Genomic DNA, 21,055 nt, shown 5'->3' on the forward strand with positions numbered 1-21,055 from the left:
AACTGAACTTAAAAAGCGTGTTGAGCTCGTGTACTAGGTCAATAATACCAAACACACCAAGTTTAGTACCTTTTAGATATTCAATCATTTATCAGTTAATTATTCTCGACATTCATTGTACTTCGAGTGTCATTCATTAACTGTTAGTACATAAAAAATCTTGTACAGTGTAATTGTTAGTGCTACTGCAATAAAGATTATTATATTTTTAAAATATCTGACATCCTATTTGTCTAAGTATACAACAGATACTGATATTAAACATGCAACCGAGCACACTTTCACTTTGACTTTTTTTGTATGCTTGGCTTCAGGCTCAAGCTCTTCAGATACACAATATTCTGACGACTTAGTTGTTTGAGATTTCATCGTTGACTAACAATATTTTGGAATGGTAAGTCAGTTTTATAGCTTCTTTCGACAATCGTTTTGTAAATAACACTTATTATTTGACCGATTTCACATGTGAATGAATTGTTATTATTTCTCTACGAAAATCAACTTATTCTCCGTCTTGATCAACAATTTTAATTGCATATGATGTATTTTTTGCACGACAATTGACAGATTAATGAAGTTAGATGGCACTTCAATGATTTTGCCGATGGACCTGCTCTGGAGGGTCAAACTGACTGGATGACCTTAGCACATGAGGTTTCGGCCTTAGGAGGGTTAAGGGTTCAGTTGGAATGGTCCAAAGGACAAGTTCAGAAGCAGCAAAATCATTTAGGACAATCAAAAGGTCAGAATGACCACAAGACAATCAATCAACATTCAAATAGTAGTGCTAATAGCACACAAAATCAACAATCAAGTGACATTAATTTGATTGAACCTAATAGACAATCAACGACGAGAGCAATCTGCTCAAATCAAACTATGTCAAGTCATCTACAAGATGATCATTCAACGCTGTTAGCAACAGCAAAAGTCAGAGCCAGCTCACATTCATAGAGTTACATTGCTCATAGATCCTGGATCAGAGCTAACATTAATCACTTCTCATCTAGCCAATCTGCTGCAACAGAGAAAAAACCATCAGACAATCAACATAAGAGGAGTGGGAAGCTCTAAGCTCACTCAAACAAAAGGTGTAATATTCTGCAAGCTACAATCATTATTATCCAGTCATTCAGTATACATTCGAGCTCACATGATGAAACAGTTGACAGCTTTAATTCCAAAAGTGCTATGTAATTATCCCAACAATCATTGGCCTCATCTCAATGGATTAACACTAGCTGATCCAACATTCTACAATCAGTAGACATTTTACTTGGAGCTGACTTTTATGGACAAATCATAAAACAAAATATCATATATAATTCTCCAACAGCTCCTATAGCTCAACTTTTGATCTTTGGTTGGCTAATTCTTGGTCCAGTAACATCAAATTCATCAGTCAATCACTATTCTATTCATCATGCTACTACAATCCAGAATCACGAAGACATTCAAGAGTTGCTAACAAAATTCTGGGTCCAAGAAGAAGTTCCTATGTCAAATCAACATCAATTATCATCCTTGGACCAACAATGTAAAGATTTCTTCAAATCAACTCACTCTAAACACTCATCAGAACGATACATTGTCAGAATTCCACTTATCTCTTCCCCTGCAGCTCTTGGAGCCTCCTATACAACTGCGTATCGATGCTTGAAACGTCAGTTGAAGAAATTAACCAACGAGACTGAATACAGCAATCTCTATAGACAATTCATGAAGGAATACAAAGAACTCGGTCATATGAGACCTGTTCCAACACACAATCAAGATTCTCAAGACATTCATCCATACTTTCTTCCTCATCATGGGGTTTCAAGACCAAGTAGCACTATCACCAAGCTCAGAGTAGTCTTCAATGGATCCAGCCCGACGTCAACTAGAATCTCATTGAATGACATCACTCATACTGGAGCAAGAATTCAATTAGACATCTTTGACGTACTTCTTTGGGTTCGTCAACATATACGTATTCGCAACTGACATAACAAGAATGTATCGTCAAATAATGGTTCATCATGAAGATTGGAAGCTTCAACAAATTCTTTGGCTAGACAATCACAACAAAATCATTCCATATCAACTCACAACAGTAACCTACGGCACTAGATCAGCTCCTCATCTAGCAGTTCGTGTGTTACTGCAATTAGTAGAGGATGAAGGCCATAAATATCCAAAAGCAACTCAGACAATTATTGAAGGCAGATATGTCGACGACATATTTGGAGGAGCAGATTCTCCAGAAGAATTAATTCAAGTTGCTGAGGAATTAATCAACTTGTGCAAGGCGGGCGGCTTTCCCCTTGCAAAATGGCAATCAAACAGTCAATCACTTCTTCAAAAAATGTCACAATCATCAGTTAATCACAAAAAAATCACCTTCGAAGACTGCACGACAAAAATTCTTGGACTTCAATGGAATCCAAGCTCAGACACATTTACATTCACATCAAAATCAGTCACTCATGAGTCAACATATTCAAAACGCCTTATTCTTTCAGAAGTAGCTCATATTTATGATCCTTTGGAGCTTGTGTTGCCAATCACAATCAGAGATAAAATGCTCCTTCAAGAACTTTCGTTACACAACTCAGCTGATACGAACCAGTCCCACAATCAATCATCAATTGCTGGCTGATCATCAGAGAAGAATTTACTCAACTTCATGAGATCTCACTTCCACGATGGATTCACACAACCAGACATTCAACTGTAGAAATTCATGGATTCTCTGATGCTTCACAGCTTGCGATGGCTGCAGCAATCTACCTCAAAATCAATTCACTGTCCACAGGGCCCAAAATCACACTCATCTGTGTGAAAACTAAAATAGCACCAATCAAACAAATCACGATCCCCAGGCTAGAGTTAACAGCTGCGTTAATTCTAGCAAAACTCACAAAGTATGTTCGAGCTACACTCTACAGAGTGAACATACATTCAATTCACTTATGGACGGACTCTTCAATCACTCATTTATGGATCAATTCAAATAGAGGACGCTGGAAGGACTTTGTCAGGAACAGAGTAGTGCAAATTCAAGAACTAGTTGCGGACGCGCACTGGCACTACATTTCTGGCAAGGAAAATCCAGCGGACTGTGCTTCAAGAGGCATCACAGCCAATCAATTAAAAGATTACTCGCTATGGTAGAGGGGACCCACCTGGTTAGCTGAAAATCAAGAAAACTGGCCAGTAAATTTACCACCAGCTGACGAGGCTTGCAACTTAGGAACTCGTCCTGGAATTTCAGTCATAGCAGCCATTTAAGACACAATTATTCAATGGGTCTTGGTTAACAGATATTCTACACTCCAGTTACCAGTCCTTTAGCATCAATCACAATAGCTGACATTGAGAAGGCGAGAATCTTCTGGATAAAGTCTACTCAAGCAGCACATTTTCGACAAGAAATCCGGACTTTATCCAACAATCAACATCTTCCACCAAACTATTCATTCAACAGACTCACAGCATGCGTTGATTCAGAAGGAATTCTACGAGTAGGAGGACGACTTCAGCATGCTCAGTTGAGTCATGATTCAAAACATCAGTCAATTCTACCTCGACACTCACCATTCACCACCCTTATTATTAGACATTATCATTTAACCACACAACATGGTGGCACTCAACATACACTCACAACAATCAGACAATCTTACTGGATCATGGGTGGAAGAGCTCCAGTAAAAACATTCATTCTTCGGTGCATCGAATGTGCTCGACAACGAGCATGTCAACTTCTGCAGTCCATCTGGAAGCAGTTAGTAACTATTCATCTGAAGCATTCATTGCTGCCGACAGGAGATTCATCTTTAGACGAGGATTATGCTAGACAATCTATTCTGACTGTGGCAGAAATTTCATAGGAGCTGATATAGAACTCAAGAAACTATCCACACAATTCACCAGAGAACATGAGGTCATCTCTAGATTCATCATCACCAACGGCACTCAATGGTCATTCAACCCACCTGCAACACCACACATGGGTGGCAAGTGGGAGTCAGTAGTGAAATCACTTAAATTTCATTTAACGAGAACAGTAAAAGAGTTTCTCTTCACGTTTGAAGAGATCATCACACTACTGACTCAAATAGAAGCCATTCTTAATTTAAGACCTCTAGAGCCAATTAGTGAAGACTCAGAAGACATTCAAGCACTCACTCCTAGACACTTTCTTATTGGGTCACTTTCAAAATGGCCACTCGTGAGGATCATCCAATTGCACCCAGGGCAAAACGGGCTTCCGCGAGTCGCAAGGGTGAAGACACCAACAACGACGTTGGTCAGACCAATCGTCAAACTAGCCATTCTACCAATCAATCCAACTCCAGAAGCCCAGCAGCAGAATCAACCAGAAGATAGTCATCAACCAGTTGCTGATGGCGGGCGGCATTTGTTATAAACCAATTGCCATTTGAACTTCATTTACCGGGATATTATTATTGTGGTCTATGAACTAAATTGAAGGAGAGGTTAGCACGTGAAGATCCAGGAATTAATCCATTGGATGCTGCTTTTACTGTTTTGGCTGTAGGACTAGGTCTAAGGCCGCACCGAAAAGGATTAGGATTGTATTGTAAACTGGCAAGAAAAAACTTTTTAATTCTTTGAGGAGTTTCGGGAGACCTTATCTTTTTAGGCGATCTTGGATGAAATCTATTGTATTATTGCAAGATTACAACTTTAACATCTTAAATTTTATGATTAAAAAACTATTGAAAATTGCAAAACTGGAGATATAGCAATATTTGAATATTCATTTTTATCATTATAATTCAGAATATTTGTTTTTTTTTTATCATATAATTTTAAACATCAGAAATAAGATAAATTCAAAAAAAATTGTAGACGTGGCAACACTGGCTTATAGAGAGCCATATATTTTTTTTAACTGTTGGTGACAATGACACTATTTTCTTGTGACTCCGGCAATCGGTAGAAGTGTGGTGTTATAATATATTGTGGAAAAAATATAATTTGATATTATAGAATTAATGGAAAAGAAAGTTGAAAAACGTAAAATTTGGAAAGGCAAGTGGGTGACTAATACAGTCTACAATAAACGCTTAAAACAAGTAGAAAATTGCTAGAAGCATGAGAAAGGGGTTAAGAGTGAAGATGTGCCAAGTTTTCCTGTCAAAGGCTGTCGAAAAATTGATTTGGAGTATCTTGTAAAATCGTTGGAATGTAGGTTTTGTAAAAAATCATTAAATTTATCGAATATCGAAAAAGAAAACTTGAAAGGACTTGCTTCAATTCTTAAAATAAGATGTGGAGAATGTTTCATATTGAACGACATTCCAACTGGAAAAAGTCATCAAGATGTCACAGGACATTCCCGAAAATTTGACATAAATTCAAAAGCTGCTTTAGGTAAGCATAGTTTATTATCTATTGAAAAATAACTCTAATATTTATAATTTTCGTTATTGTGAAAAATTTTGCATCAATTTGGAATGATAAATTTGCAGGTGGTTTGCACACTTGCTTCGGTCACACATATATTGAAAAATTTTTGCGTGTCATTGATGTTCCTGCTTTTCCATCAAAAACGTTCAGAGCACATGAAAGAGAAATTGGGAAGTTGGTCGAAAATACTGCAAAATAGAGCTGTGAACAAGCCGCGAAACTAGAACGTTCCCTAACGATTGAAAACACAAACGAGTTATCAAAGATGTTGTGAGTATCGCGTTGGACTTGAAAAAACATGTTTTTTACAGTTCAGCCACATTATATAGTTCAGTTATACATATTAATCTATGATAATAGTTATTAGAAAATACTCTTAGCGAAATAGAATATACAGAATAGGGTAATAAATAGTAATGAATTGACTAATTAAAGTTTTTGAAAAAGATAATGAATTCCTCGACATTTTTACAATTGATTTATTAAAGTTTTAATACTTTTTCCATTAACTACTAAATTATTTAATATGCATTCACTCATATTGATAAACTTTTCTTGTAATTTCTTATTTATAAATAGATTTACATGTTTACAATAAAACTTTTTTCACACAGTTTGATCAATTCTTATTTTTAATTGATTACAAGATGATATTGTACGTATTGCCGGATCGGTAGACATGGGGTACAATGGACGAGAAAATGGATTTACTTACGATAGCCCAAATGGCTATTCTGCATTGATTGACGTACAAACTGGACTTGTGATTGATTATAAAACCACCAATCAGATTTGTAGATTTTGCAGGACTGGACAGTCTAAAGACGACCATGATCGTCGTCTGAACTTTTATGGTAGTGCAAAGGCCATGGAAGCTCATGCTGCTGTTAAACTTACCACACAAAGTTCATTATTGAAAAAAGCAAATGTAGAAGTTGGTGTTTTGATAGCTGATAATGATGTTTCTACTAAAAGTGCTGTATTAGAAGCTGCAAATCACTCAATTATTAAACTGTTGGATAAAAATCACACTTCTAAAGGTGTGAAAAATATGCTCTACAAAATTAACAAAAATCAAGATCCTGGAAAGGAATTAACAGCTGAACCTATCACATACCCTCATAGATGCTTCTCCTATGCAGTTGCACAGAATAAAAATAATACTCCGGCATTAAAATCAGCAATTAAAAACATTCCTTATCATGCCGCCAACGTTCATGATAATTGTAGCTACTAGTGTGGTTTTGTACAGAATCCTAATACTTATGAACATAAAACAATTCTAGGTGGTCTTAAAAATCCAATCTTATTCAAGACTTTGACGACAGAATTTGATTAATTAGCTGGCAATGCACAGAAATTTGCTTCAGAAGCTTCAACAGAAAGCAATGAGAGTCTGAATTCTATTATGGCTAGAAAAGCTCCAAAATCAACGTGCTATAGTGTCAGTGAATCTTGTGACTTTCGCTATGGTTGTTCTGTTTTACAAAAAAATGATGGTGACAGTTATTTATCACGCACCATAGAAAAAGCTTCTATGCCCATTGGAAATTGTTTAAAAGAATTGATTGATCGTAATGAACGTATTACTCAGAAAAGAAAGATCATTACAAAAACGCCTCGTCGAGAACGTAAAAAACATCGATCCCAGTTACGTTTTCGAAATGAAGCTAATGAAATTGATACTTATGGAAGTCATATGGGACTCTTGTCTGGTGAATCAGATGAAGAAAATCGATCACCAATGAACACACTTTTCCAAATATTCTGAGACTTGCTGACTTGGGGCCCTCCAAGTCAGAACACGTTAAAATAGTAATGTTACTGTAAATTGAAGCGGTAAAATAAATTTTTTAGTCTGTGCCGAGCACTCTGTAGTTTTATTAGGTTATGGGCCCAGTCCCGCTTAAAATAGTAATTTGTTGTGGAAATACTATGAAAAATGGCTGGCAGTTATATTATTAATGTTCCGAAGCTCCGGGGTCGTGAGAGTTACGATAAGTGGACATTCGCGGCCGAGAATTTCTTAATTTTGAAGGGCGTCGATATCAACAAGCAAGAAGCGATTGCGGCAACGCAGTCACCGTCGACGAACAAAAGGCAAAAGCAAAATTGGTGATGACAATAGATTCGTCGTTATACGTACATATCAAAAATGAAAAAACCGCTTTGGACATATGGAAAAAACTCAAGACGCTATTCGACGACTCTGGTTTCACCCGATCATGACGATGATCGTGACCATGATCATGGCGATCGAACATTCTGGGTTGGCTATATCTGCTGACGTCATAAAAACCAAATTGTTGGACATGAGCGATAATGTTGGCAGCAGTGAGTCCGAAACCGACCTGTCAAAGTGATTAAATGCTATAAATGTAAACAAACTGGTCACTATAAAAACCAATGTCCGCAAACAAAGGAAAAACAAGTAAATGCGTTCAGTGCAATATTTCTTAATGGCAGTTTTGATAAGCATGAATGGTACATTGACTCTGGTGCCAGTAGTCACATGATGATCAGCCAAGATAACATAAAAAATGCGTCATGTGACCTCACTACAAAGGAGATTATAGTTGCATACAGAACAACTATGCCTGTATTGTGCTCTGGAGATACACAAATTACGACTGTTGTGAACAACAAGGAATTTGATATTGTTGTCAAAGATGTGTTATGTATTCCCACACTCACCACCAACTTATTGTCTCTCAGTCAGCTGATAAAGCATGGTAACAAAGTCAGTTTTCATCAGGAATGTTGTTACATCAGAAATCGGCAGAATGAACTGATTGGCATAGCACAGTTAGTAAATAAGGTCTACAAGTTGAACACCAGATCAGCATGTTTGTTCGCGGCTTCAGCAACAACGACCTCGAATGTAATTTGGCACAGAAGACTTGGACATATAAATAGCAAAGACATGAATGACATGAGAGAGGGTGCTGTTGATGGCTTAGAATTTGACAAGAAAGCTGAAATCAGCAAGTTCAATTGCACAGTGTGCTGTGAAGCCAAACAAACCAGATTGCCATTTCCACATAGCAGTAATAGAAGATCGCATGTCCTCGATTTGATTCATGCATGGCCCCCGGGGTTGCATAGATATCTCTGCTCTAAAGATATGTCGCGCAACAACGGGGGCAGATTAGATTAGACTATAATCCGTCGTACCCCACTTTCGTACTGCCCTATATGGCAGTCTGAATGGAGGTACGTCGAACACGCCGAGCGCGAGCCGCGTTAGCGACCGCCGACCAAAGCGGAGAAAGTTGGTACTACGGGAGGCCAAATTCCAAGCCCTGTGCCTGGGGCTGCAAAGTCAAAATATGACATGTAGGCCCAGGTACAACTGGCCAATTGAGGTCGGACTCGTAGTGGTATGTCGTAAGGCCTCGGGCTTGTTACGTGTATCCCTGTGCCTGTTCTAGGTGCAGGTATATGCGTCCCGGGAAATGCCATCGCTAAGATAGTAGTGTAGTATAATTTCCCAGAGTTATGCCCAAAGGGGCGAGGTACTCATTACCGTCCTTCGGACGGAGGGAAGCATGGCATTTGATTCATGCAAAGACGGTGTCAGCTCCATCCCGACCCCAACGGCCAGACACCACCCAGAGGCACTCCAAGAAATGCCGTCACCAGAAGAACGGGCGAGCTCCGTCTTCTACAGCTCAATCTACACTTGAACATTAAATCTACTAAAGAAGCGTTTGCACTTGTGAAAGAAAAGCAACTGGATGTAGTGTTATTACAGGAGCCCTACTCCATGAATGCCGGTTCACAAGGCTACGCAGTTAGAGGATTTGGCTAAGCCATAGTCGCTGCGAAAACCCTTAAACGGGAAAAACCCAAATTGGCTATTGTCGTAGTCAACCCTCTTCTCAAGATGCTCTATATAGACGAACTGAGCACTGCACACTGTACGTGTGCCCTCATTGAAAGGCTTCGATACTCGTTCTACGCTATCTCACACTATTTTCAGCATAAAGACCCAATCGAAATTCATATCAGACACTTAAGAAAGGTCCTAACGACCCTTAGAGGCAAGCAAGTTTTTATCTGTATGGATGCGAACGCCCGATATCCTCTGTGGTCACCAGACTTCGACACCAGAGGGGAAAAGCTTGCAAACTTCTTCACCGAATTCGGTCTGGAAGTTCTCAATAGAATTGAAGAAGGCCCCACTTACAGCTCCCCAAGAGGGGAATCGTACATCAACGTGACCGTAGCTACTCAAGGACTGTCACAATACCTTAGTAAATGGTCAGTCGAGAGAGAGTGGGTTCAGAAATCAGACCATATGGCCATCGGAATCCAGCTTGGTCGAAGCAGAGTGCAGGGTGAAACTTACACAGAGGCAACCCGACGGTTCAATGTCAAAGCAGCCGATTGGGAAGCCTTTGGTAAGCTGATACCCGAGCTAGAGAGCACACTTTCCGCTGAACCATTGCTGGACTCTCCGATGAACATTGACGGATTCGCTGACACTCTCGCAGATGAGTTAACGGACATTTGTGAAAAGTCCATGCCACGACGTAAAGCGCCAAGGAAAGCGAATCCTTGGTGGAATAACCACCTGTCCCGCCTGAAGCGCAGCGTTTACAGATTGCGCCATAGATTCCAACGTACCAAGAAGCTTGGTACAAACACCCACCGAATCACGACGGCGAGACTCCGATACCGCCAGCAGGTAAGGATGTACTCCAGAGAAATCAAAAGAGCGAAGACAGAGAGCTAGAAGAAGTTTGTCACAACCCACGGAAACGAGAAAAAGTGGAGCGTGATATACAAACTTGCGGCCGATAAGATTCAAGCCGAAAAGGTCATGAATGCGCTTCGCACTAAAGAAGGTGGCGAGACCTTGGACTTCAAGGAAACAGCCGAGCGATTGCTGGCAGTACATGTAGTCGACGACCACTCGGAGAAGGACACAGATGAACAGAGCAGATCAAAGATAAACGCTCTCAACCTACCCAACACAGACGATGCAGAACCATTCAACAAAGAAGAACTGAAGCAAGTCGTCCGAACGCTTAAGAACGGAAAAGCTCCAGGACTAGACTTGCTGGAAGTGGAGGTTGTTAAACATGCAATCACGTACCTCCCAGAAAGATTTCTGGCACTATTCAACGAATGCTTGAATCGAGGTGTCTTTCCTTGGGCTTGGAAGGAGGGTACAATTCGTATGCTCCTAAAGAGTCCCGACAAAGATGTAGCGGACCCTAAATCATACCGCCCTATATGCCTTTTATCAGTACTAGGCAAAATCTTCGAAAGACTTATAAAAATTCGTCTTTCAGCTAGCGTCCTTAAACAAGGAAACATTTCAGATCACCAATACGGATTTATGGAAGGGCGATCAACTGTGGATGCGATACTGACGGTGCAAAGAGCGGTGCAAGAGTCCACGGAACGTAACGTGGTTGCATTGTTCTTCGATATCTCAGGCGCGTTCGATCATGAATGGTGACCCTTAGTCCTCGAGGGACTAAAGTCACGAAACTGCCCCAAAAATATCTACAAGGTAATGCAAAATTACTTTACAGATCGCACAGTTAGCCTATCATGGGGAACTGGCTCAACCACAGAAGTGGCCACGCGTGGATGCCCCCAGGGATCTGTGCTCGGCCCACTGTGTTGGAACATCATGTTCGATGATCTCCTGAAAACACTTGATCAGTCCGAACATGGAAAACAATACGCAGCATACGCAGACGATCTAATTGTCATCATTGATGGCAATTCAAGGGAGACTTGAAGCCAAAGGACGGGCAGTTGTTGACACAATACTCACTTGGTGCAAGAATGCCAAGCTCGAGCTGTCAAAGACGAAGACGGAAGCAATCTTCATGAAGAGAGAAATAAAACTCATAGGCAAGAGGAACTACAGGGATAAAAACAATCCCAACTACAGAGAATATAAGCCACACCTAAGAAGCAAGAAAGACAGGCATGAATGTAAACCGCCTAAGATTACAATAGATGGCAACAGGATAAAATACCCAGAAGTGGTTAAGTATCTGGGGGTTTGGTTCGGCAGAGATCTTAACATCTCCATGCATATTCATAAACGACGGGCGCAAGCAGAAAGTTATTCCACACAATAAGGCGCCTTTCGCGAATGCGTTGGGGACTTAATTACCATACCTGTCTAACCCTATATAGGGGGTGCTTCCTGCCGGTGATTGCTTACGCGTCTCCGGCATGTAGCGATTTGTGCAATGCTAAAGACTGGTTGACGCTTGCGGCCGCACAGAGGAGCGTCTTGGGAGTTGTGGCGCATGCTCGCGCATCCACCCCGAGAGACGGCCTCTGCATGGCGGTGGGCGTCCCGCCTATACGCATAGCGATTAATGATCTCAACGCGCGATATACACTTCGTACCAACGAAGTAGTAACATACAACGGCACTAGAATCTCCCTAAACGACAATACGTCAGGGGAGACGACGACGCCGATAATGCACCTCAAATTGCAAACGATTAGAATATGGCAGGCAGAATAGGATGCATCTGAGACGGGCCGCAAAACATATCACTTCTTCCCGAACATAGCAGACAGGCTCGATAATCAGTGGATACGCCTGAACAATATAATGACGCCAATATTCACAGGACACGGTATATTCCGAGCACACCGTGCACAATACGCCAGTGAAACAGACCCAACCTGCCCTAATTGCAATAGGGGAGATGAGGACACAGTGGAGGCACTTCCTGCTGCACTGTCCCGCATATAGAGACAGACGCACGAGTCTTATGGCGGTCATACATTCGGAAACGAATGTTGACCTCAGAGCGACATAGTCTGAAATAGCGCCAAAATTTGTCCAAACGAAGGACACATGTAGGGTCCTCGAACAATTTGTGAAGTTATGCGGGGAACAAAAATTGTTCGAGGAAGTTAGAAGAATCCGCAAGGCAGTAAGAGAGAAAAGGAAGGTAGCGCGAACTGGAGCGGCAATGCCCAGCACACAGAGTACACAGAACCCTCCACCCCGCAGAAGTAGCAGGTCATCACCATTACCAGCGCCGTAAGAAAACATAGCTCGTGAACTTCATTGATCCACACCTGGGTGTTGTCGGAGCACCTAGGCACAGGTTGCAGGCTTGCAATCTTCGCAGAACACCTGAAACCTGTGGATCAAACGGATAGGGATTCTCACTTAACAATGCTCAACAAACATTTAAACCTAAACAAAACAATAATAATAATAAACTTTAATATACTTTAATATTTCAGGAAACATAAAAAACTAACCATTTCCTTTTTTCAGCTGTTGACAATATAACGGTGCTCCCCTCACACCACAAACAACTGGGGCCGCTGACCAAAGCGGATAAAACTGGTACTACGGGAGACTGAAATCCAAGCCCGCATCCGGAGCTGCAAAGTCGAAAAACGATATGCAGAGAGCCGGGTGTTTTCAGTCAATTGAGGTTGGACTCGTAGTGGTATGTCGTAAGGCCTTGGGCTAGATGCGTGTATCCTCGTGCCTTTATAAAGGCGCAAGTATATCACGTCCCAAGTAACGCCGTCACTAGAAGTAGAGTTATCCCCAGAGATATGCCTTATAAGGCGAGGTACTCAAACAAAATGTCCTTCTTAAGACAGGGAAACAAGGTGCATTTGATTCATGCAGATATGTGTGGGCCGATGGAAACCAAATCAATCGGCTTATCCAGATATTTCTTGCTACTTGTGGATGACTATAGTAGAATGTCATTTGTCTATTTTTTGCAGAATAAAAGTGAAGTCTACTCCTGTTTTAAAGAATTCAAGATTATGGTTGAAAAACAGATGAATTGCAGTATAAAAGTTCTAAGGACAGACGATGGCACAGAATTTTGCTCAAATGAAATGGAGAACTATTTAAAACAACATGGCATAATACATCAGCGCACCAACCCATATACCCCAGAACAAAATGGGACGTGTGAAAGATTTAACCGCACTATTGTGGAGAGAGCCAGATGCTTACTTAATGATGCAAAGTTTGAGAAGAAGTTTTGGGCAGAAGCAGTTCACACAGCTGTGTACTTAAAAAATAGAACAGTTGCTTCTGGGTTGAACCAAAAAACTCCCTATGAACTTTGGACTGGCTGCAAGCCAAACGTCAGTCATCTAAGGTTGTTTGGAAACACAGTTATGGCTCACATCTCTAAACAAAAAAGGCTGAAATGGGATAAAAAGGCATAAAAGCATTACTTAGTTGGGTATGCTGATAATATTAAGGGGTACAGGCTGTACAATCCCAGTACCAATAAAGTGATAACATGCAGGGATGTCACTTCCATGGAGCAGGATAATTCAGAAATAGTGCAAGCAACAATAAATGAAAACAATGTGTCCTCCTCTGACAGTCTTGGTCAGAATAAAGATTCTGATGGCTCGGACTCTGAAGTGTCAACTGGTACAGTGTAAAGTAACAATAATGACAGTACTTACATAGAAGAATCAAACTCACACGGTAGTTCAGATGAATTTTTTGCCAGTATACGAGCAAAGGAGTTGAAAGACTTAATTGAGTGTGAAAAACCAGATAAAGCTGTTAGAGAAAGGAAAAACCTGACAGATATGGTTATAGTAATATGTGTGTTGAAACAGACTTAAATTTATGTACAGACCAGCTGATAACATATGAAGAGGCTGTAAATGGACCAGAATCAGAGGAATGGTGTAAAGCTATGCAGGAGAAACTAAAATCATTCGAAGAAAATAAAGCTTGGGATGTGGTGAACAGGCCAGAGCAAGCTACAGTGGTTGAGTGTAAGTGGGTGTAATGTATAATGTGAGATATCGTGCTCGTCTAGTCACCAAAGGATTCTCCCAAAAGGCAGGAATAGACTATACAGAAACATTCTCCCCAGTTGTCCGTCATTCAACATTAAGATTGTTGTTTGCATTAAGTGTCAAATATAACTTAGATATTACTCACTTAGATGTAACCACAGCATTTTTAAATGGATATTTAAATGAAAATGTGTATATGAGCTTACCTCAGAACTTTGAATGTAGTAATAAAGAAAACAAAGTGTTGAAGTTGAAACGTGCTATCTACGGGCTAAAACAGGCTGCTAGGGCATGGTATAAACGCGTAGAAGATTGTCTACATGATTTAGGTTATAAAAAATTAGAATATGAACTCTGTTTATTCATGAAACTTAATAATAATGCTAGAATATATGTGGCTTTGTTTGTAGATGATTTTTTTGTTTTTTTTCTGACAGTCAAAAGGAAACTAAATTTCTTAAAAATCATTCGAAAAGTAAATTTAAGTTGAAAGACTTGAGAAAGATTAGACAATGTTTAGGTATGAGGGTTAGAAGGAAAAATAATGAGATTTTTGGAGACCAGGAACAATTTCTTGATCGTTTCTTGAATAAGTTTAATATGAAAAATTGTAATCCAGTCAGTACACCCATGGAAGTAAACTTGAAGCTTGAAAAGGGTGATAATAATTGTTCTAAACAATACCCCTACCAGCAGTTAATGGTGATCGATGATTTCGATGTAATGTCATCACTTTTCTCGTGATAATGTCCAGATCTTAAAGCTCTTTTCGGAGCCAATTTATTATTATTATTATTATTATTATTATTAAGATTATTACTTGAGAAGTCCCAAAGCGATTGAATAGTTTCTAAGAAGTAACGTTGCATGACAGATACTATGATAGAATTAAGTGACGTTAAAGGCTAGTTTATCACATATAAATGAATGTGAACCAGCTTCTGCGTATATTATTATTTAAGAAATGACAAAGTGAACGTAAATAAAAGAAACTATCAAGATAAACGACAATATTTCGAAGAATTGCTGTTAGTTAAAAATTAGATCATATTAAAGGAAAAATTTAATAAAAGTGAATTTTCAATCAAGTAAAAAGAGGTGATTATCATTAGTCTAGTAGCCATATGAATTTATCGTATTGATCAAAATTATGTACAAGGAGGTGATCTTCAACATGACGTTGAAAGACCAAGTCCATCAATTGTTTGGAGAGATGACGAAAATGTATTTAAATCACGTATTTCAACTGCTTCAATTATAAACTTAAAACATATGAATTTAAATGAGGTTCTCAATGATGCAGAAAGGATTGTTCGTGGAAAGTTTAAGAATATTCTTGACAACAGTAGTAGTATACAGATGAACTTTTCCTTAGCTGGTAAATTTAATAATATTGTAAAATATTTGTATGTCGCCATCTAATGACTATTAGACTAACGATAGTTTGTTAGTTAACAACGAATGCTTGACGATTAGATTGTTTATAGCAACGAGGGGAGAGTTTGTTTATCTCCAGTTTTTGTCTGAGACTTTAGTTGACCGCACGGATTCTTTCTTTTAATTAATTGCTGTCAATCATTAATAAACATTTTAATTAATTTACTAATTTTCCGAAGTTGTTATTGAGTCTTATTTTACATTGGTGTCAGAAAGTGGTTCGTTTTGCGTGCCGTGAATATTTTTGTTGGTGATTTCTGGAAAAATATTTTAGAAATCATGCCAAAGAGTCCAAGTCGGAGACAAACTCGAGCTGGAAGGAGAACTCAATATGTTGATTGTGTCGAAGATGATAGTAATGGAGGACTTTTTGCTTTAGAGATGAGATTGAATCGTTTGGAAGAAAGACTAAATCGTGATCAGATTCGTTTTGAAGAAGGTCGAAGAGAGACTCAAAATTTATTTGAAGAGATAAGAAATTTAATTAATAATAATAATAACAATAACAATAACAATAATAATAATAATAATAATAATAATAATAATAATTACAGGGTGGATTACAGAAAGGCATTTGATACAACATCACACGAGCTTCTCCTCTACTTGCTCGAGTGGTGTCTGGCCGAGGGGTGCTCCTCTCGCTACGGTAATGGAATAAGTCCGTACAGCCAGTTCTTCCCTCCTCACTGGTGATGGCCTTCTGGGCGTGAGGAACGAAACTATCCATCTCGGTTTCGTTAAACATCACCACCTTTGCAGTGGGCTAACCACCCCTGCAAAGGTTTTTAACAGGTTACTAACGATAGACCTGCACCGGCCCCCCACAACCGGCCCTCTTCGGATGAGGGCCATGGAACAGTTGGGAGGGGCCTTACGATACGTTCCAACATGGCTATCGACCACGGACCACCCCTACAGCGCCTCAGGTGGACGGAGGAGCTGAGACGGGATTTAATGCAGTGTTGGGAGAGATGCGAGCCACAGACCTTAGGCTATGCCAGGCGCCTGCATACTCTGTGGTGCGAAAGGCACCCAGAGTTACAACAGCTAACGCAGGCGGCGCTCGCATCGCAGGTGCGGTATACTCAGTCTCGACGGCGGATAGAAGAGGAGTCAGACTCTGACTCTTCAGTATCAAACGCTTCAGAGACTGAGGGCGAAGTCTCACTAACACCCGAGACAGCCGCACCGAGGTGGAGCATACTCCCGTTCCACCCTTCTCTCACTGCAGAACCCTCATCTCCTCCCCCTGAGGGCACCAATCACCAGGACTTCACCAGCAGAGAGGGTAATTTTCTCCGGAAAATTACGCTCTCTGCAGAACACCTAGCCAGCGCTAACCAAGATCTCGACCATCGGGTACCAGATAGTGTAGATCTTTTTGCACTCAACAATGCAGTCTATGATGTGGCTCGAGGGTTTACTCAGGACAGACGAACACCTGTCAATCCTGAGTTAAGCCTGAAAAGACGCATCGAACAGATTGCAATTGAGATCAAGAAGGCTCGACAGGGTGCATCTCGTATTCAGAGTGTGATGGATCACGTAAATACTCACAGGCCTTATACGCCAAGAATTCGGCGTATCGTGGCGAGTATCAGACGTGAACATCACACTTTGAATACGGCCGTGTTACTGATCCTAAAGGAAAGGTACACAGGCAAAATAAGATCGCTAATGGCCGTTAAAAAGTCATTAGCAAAGCGGTACAAGCGACGAAGGGACAACAGATTGTTCCAATCTGACCCTTCGCGCTTTCTTAAGCCGCAAGCCCCTGTCACTTATGAGCCCCCGAGTGCAGAAAGAGTTGAAACCTACTGGACCGAAATATATGGTCGCGCTAGTGCGCTAGATGTAGACACTCCAGCCCTTCAACTTTTCAGAAAATTCTGTGACGAACATCTATCACGAATTCCTGAAGAGTTTCAACGAGTCAGCATGGATGAAATCAGGAATGCTCTAAGGGGCACAAAGAACTGGGCTGCCCCTGGGCCAGATGCAATCCCCACCTTCTGGTGGAAGAAATTGACCTGATCCCACCAGCATCTGGCTCGTATCTTCTCAGAATATCTTGGAGGAGATACACCCATTCCTGGATGGCTCGTTGAAGGGCGTACTGTGCTGATCCCCAAAAGTGGTGATCTGTCCAACCCCAAAAACTACAGGCCTATTGCATGTCTAAGTACTCTCTCCAAATTGTTTACAAAGATTTTGAACGAGAGGATTTTGACTGCAATAGAACCTGTATGGAGACAGATAAACGAACAACGTGGCAGCAAGCGTGGCTTGACAGGTTGCAAGGAGAACTTGCTAGTAGACCGATGCGTCACAATGGACGCATACTACTACAAGCGCAACTTGTCAATGGCCTGGGTAGATTACAGAAAGGCATTTGATACAACATCACACGAGCTTCTCCTCTACTTGCTCGAATGCCTTTCAGTACCCCCACAAATAGTGAGATGCATCGAACATCTGATGCCGCTCTGGAGGACACGTTTCACCGTAACATCTGGTGAAACAAGAGTGTCTACCAGAGCAGTGCTATTTAGGAGAGGCATATACCAGGGAGATACCCTGAGTCCTCTCCTATTTTGCATCTCACTGCTGCCATTATCTGTCACTCTACGCCGAACGCCTGGATATAAAGCCGGACGAGTCTCCAACCGCGTACACAAAGTCACACATCTATTTTATATGGATGACTTGAAAGTGTACGCGGCAAGTCCTGAGAGACTCCGAACAGCCCTAGAGGTTGTTTCCGAGTATACCAGTGCAATCGGCATGGAGTTTGGGTTGGACAAGTGCGCAGTTGCCCACTTAGTAAAAGGAAGATCGCCGAACTGGAGTGATAATGTCGAGCTTATAGACGGGAGCATCATAAAACATCTGGATGCTGGAGAGTCATACCGATATCTTGGACAGGTACAATCTCCTTTGCAGGACGTGTCTGTCATCAAAGATACTCTCCGCAGTGAGTACAAATGGCGACTTAAGAGAATATGGGGCTTTGAATTATCAGGCCCTAACAAAGTCAAAGCCACGAATATGCTCGCTGTCCCAGTCTTGCTATACTCATTCGGAGTTCTTAAATGGCTCCGAAAAGAGCTTAAAGATCTGGACATTATCACGAGGAAAGTGATGACATTATATCGAAGTCATCACCCGCGATCTTCTGTCCAACGCCTATACTTTCCCCGTGATCTGGGAGGGCGTGGACTACTAAGTTTGGAGTGTCTACATGACAGGTTAGTGATAGGCCTGGCTTATGACATCTATGAGAGCTCTGATCCTCTTCTCAAGTTCGTGAACAGCTTTGAACTATTGGGAAGGGATGCGTTCCTATATAGAGCAGCATATCAGGCAGCGCAGAACCTCGGCTCAGTTTTCGACCCTAGCAGCCCAGACGGTCTAAGGCTTTTGCAATTGACCAGAGGGCAGCAAAAGGTCGATATAAAAACAACCGAGCAGTTAAAACTGCTCGACGAACATGTGGCAAAGTCCTTACATGGTGTGTTTTATCGTCATCTCGAAACACAGGACTTGTCACACCAGCTGACTTTCCAATACCTTAAGTCAGCTGGCTTGTTCTCTGAGACCGAAGGATTCATTATGGCCTGCCAAGATGGTGTAGTTTCCACCCTCGCCTATCGGCGTGATGTTATGCACGAGCAAATCGAGGACACAAGATGCCGAGTTTGCCACGGTGATGTAGATGAGACGCTATTTCATGTTTTATCGGCTTGTCCGATATTAGCGCGCTCAGCCTACATTCACCGGCATAACGCCGCCCTAAGAGTGCTCTATTACTACCTTCGGCACTCTTATGGAATAGACGAGACACCAGTGCTGCCCTATGTGCCCGGTGAAATTGAATCAGTCGTTGAGAACAGAAAAACAAAAATTCTTCAGAATTACCTGCTCTCTACGTTTTAACGCATTGAACACAATAAGCCGGATATTACTCTTTTCGACCATACCACCAAGCACGTATATTACATTGAGTTCTCAGCCCCGGCTGAGACAAATATACGTGCAAAAGAAGAGAGTAAACAGGAACGCTACAGAGAGCTCATGGAGGTCATGAGAAATGTCTATCACGACTACACAGCGCACGTGATAGTCCTGGTGATTGGCGCCCTCGGAGGGATGAGGGACCGCTTTCTGACAGAGCTTCGAACAATACCAGTCTGCCGTAGTCAGGCTGAGATTCTCGCGGCTCGTATGCAGAAAGCGGTCATCCTCGGTTCTCTCCGAATCCTGAGACGACTGTAACAAATGACTGAACGGCTGCAGCCCCGGCTCACCCTCAAACCTGAGGGAGTCAGGTGCCTGCAGGATAATCCCGTCTGGTCCGGCCCCAGGTGGGTCGGAGCCCTGGGATCCCTGGCCAGACACCTCTGACGAATCGCAAGATGAAAATAATAATAATAATAATAATAATAATTTGGAAATTCATAATTTAGAAAATAACTCTAATAATTTGGTTGAATCGGTCTCAACTTCTTCAGTTAATAATAGTTCTTTAGCTTTTGCAAAACCAGGAAAATTTGATGGTTCTCAGACGTGGGAATCTTATTTCCGTCAATTTGAGACTATCGCTCGTCTACATAAATGGACAAATGAAGTTAAAGCATCGATTTTAGTGTCCTGTTTGAAGGACAAAGCTCAAGTCATTTTAGAAAATTTGAGTTTAGAAGATTTAGGGAATTTTGATAAATTGAAGAAAATTTTGGAAGATCGTTTTGGTGAAACTCAATTTTCTCGAGCTTATTTTAGTCGTTTTCAGGCTAGAAAACAGTCTGAAAATGAAAATTTAACTGATTTTTCAAATGATTTGGATAGGCTTGTCAAATTTGCGTATCCTTCGGTCTCTTCCGAAGAGAGAGATAGAATTGCTGGTTTACAATTTATTTCCGGATTAAAAAAATTGAAGTTACAATTTTCTCTTCGTTCAGAGAGAATTGAGTCTCTTCAATTAGCAACTCAGAGAGCTTTAGAGCTTGAGTCGATTGAAGATTTGACCTTTGGAGGTCAGTATAAAAATAAATTTAATAATAAGAATAATAATAATTTTAGTAAAAATGATTATAATTCCAATAAAAATAATAATTTTAGAAATAATTTTAAAAAGGATGATAAAAATAATTCGTTTAAAGGAAATTTTAGGTCAAATTCCCAAAATCAAAATTCTTCGCAAATTTTCCAATGTTGGATTTGTGGTGAAAAAGGACATTCTAAGAAGAATTGTCAAGTTCTTCAAGCTGTTCAAAGTAGTTTATCAAGTATTCATAATTCTAATGAATCTACTGGTGAAAGTTCATCCAAAAAAAAATTTCGTCAAAACTAAAAATCAATTCAATTGATTTTTCTTATTCTTCTGATTCTAAACCGAAACTTT

This window comes from Chelonus insularis, unplaced genomic scaffold (assembly GCF_013357705.1).
Source record: "Chelonus insularis isolate UGA/USDA-ARS -01 unplaced genomic scaffold, ASM1335770v1 contig_8_pilon, whole genome shotgun sequence".
Lineage (NCBI taxonomy): Eukaryota > Metazoa > Arthropoda > Insecta > Hymenoptera > Braconidae > Chelonus > Chelonus insularis.